This window comes from Mandrillus leucophaeus, unplaced genomic scaffold (genome assembly GCF_000951045.1).
Source record: "Mandrillus leucophaeus isolate KB7577 unplaced genomic scaffold, Mleu.le_1.0 Scaffold299, whole genome shotgun sequence".
Taxonomy (NCBI): Eukaryota; Metazoa; Chordata; class Mammalia; order Primates; family Cercopithecidae; genus Mandrillus; species Mandrillus leucophaeus.
In genome coordinates, this window is record NW_012103131.1 from 1561773 (window position 1) to 1563842 (window position 2070).

Consider the following 2070-nt stretch of genomic DNA (forward strand, 5'->3'; position numbering starts at 1 on the left):
GTGTGTGGGGTGTGTATATGGGTGTATCGTGTGTGTGTGTGTGTGTGTGTGGTGTGGACAGGCTGTGGAGTGAGCCCACCTATGGATGGGTGGCCTGAGGTGTGTCCTGACCCCCAGGAGCTCTCCAGGCCCAGGGTCAGCCCGGGGTGGGAGGATGGCATGCAGCGAGGTGTCAGGAGCTCGGAACACCATGGAGCCCAGGATGCCCAGGACTTAGGGCCACGCTCTCGGGAAGCCTGTTTCCATGTCCACCGTGGAGGAGCCCAGGGGTTTTGGGAGAGCCACTCACAAACTAAATGGTAAAGGGTTGGGAACTGTTGATAGCAGAAAACTGCCTGGACAGACTTGGGAAGCCTGAATCGTAATTCTCACTACACCATTGCTTTGGCCAGGACAGAAATCCACAAGAGAAAACTCGGAAAGGGGAGTTTATCTTAAGAATCAGCAGAATTCAGGTGGAGCTGGAATGTCAATAGGACTCAGTGTCTCTCTGTCTCCATCTCTGTCTCTACCTCTGTCTCTCTTTGCCTCTCTATTCCCCTCTCCTTTCTCCCTGGGCCACATGGCCTCTCCGCTTTCTCTTCTGATCGGCCCTAATGTGTAGGATCCAGTGTGGAGGATCCAGTGTGCAGGATCTTGCAGTGCTGACATTCCCTCTACTAGTCTCCAGGTTGCTTGGGCTATTCCTCCGTTTGACCGGGTATCCGAAAGGTGCCGACCATGCCCAGGCACCTCGAAGCAAAAGGGACGCAGAGTGAGCAGGGCAGATTGGCCTGCATGGGCTCACTTGGTATTTCCAATTCTCCAAGGAAAGAATCTGACTGGTTACTGGCCAAAGGCCTGGCTGGCTTTGGGTTCCATCACCCTTGGTCCATCGGCTATGGCAGGAAGAGTTGCATGACACTGCGGTGAGCAAGCTTGAGCCTTCAATGGGGCTGTGAGCAGACCAAATCCGACCTGCCACATCACAACACGACCTCAGCCATTCATTCACGTATTGTCTGTGTCTGCTTTCACACTAAAGCAGCAGAGTTGTGTAGTCGTGACAGAGACTCTGTGGCCTGCAAAGCCTAAAACTTTTACTATGTTTTCTCAACCCTGACCTGGGAAAACAAATGCAAAAGATCCATGAGTACCACAAAGCACTGCATAAATATGAGGAATTCTAACGACAGTTACGTTGTTCCTCATCCTGCCAGGACTTCACAAGAGTCTGCTGGGCCCCCTGGATAAAGTATCAACCATTCTAGATGTGATTTTCCATCGTGCCAAATTTCCAGGCCATTTGCAAATACAAAATGGAGCTGGTCTGTCCCGGACCTGCTGGTTGTGAATATGACCTCCGCTGAGACTGTCTCAAGATTGCACGAGCCCATGCCAAGGTGAAAGGAGATGCAGTTGTTCACCCAGATGTTGTGCTCAGCACTTCACAACCATTATCTCATTAATCCTTTCAACAACTTAATGAGGCCGGTTCTGCTGTTGCCAAATTCTGCTGAAACCAAGGCTTGGCGAGGGCTCCACAGTGAGTACAAGACAGCCCTGTGATGGATCCTGTGTCTGCAGACACAAGGCCTCCTGCCCTTCCTCCCTGGGCTAATGAATTTTTTCTAAATCATGCATTTAGGTCATTCACTCAGTTAATATCATGTTCATAATATGTGCAAAATACTGCACTAGGTGCTTTGGGGAACAGAAACAATGATGAAGAAGGTGCAACCCTTGCTTCAGGGACAGCACCGTCTGGGGCGGATGATGACACAGATAAACACTCGAATGTGAGGCTGGGAGGCCGAGGCAGGCAGATCACCTGAGGTCAGGAGTTCAAGACCAGCCTGACCAACATGGAGAAACCCCAACTCTACCAAAAAATACAAAATTAGCCAGGTGTGGTGGCACACACCTGTAATCCCAGCTACTCAGGAAGCTGAGGCAGGAGAATTGCTTGAACCCGGGAGGCGGAGGTTGTGGTGAGTTGAGATCACACCATTGTACTCCAGTCTGGGCAACAAGAGTAAAACTCCATCTCAAAAAAAAAAAAAAATTATTCATGTTAGTTTGGTGGCAGAG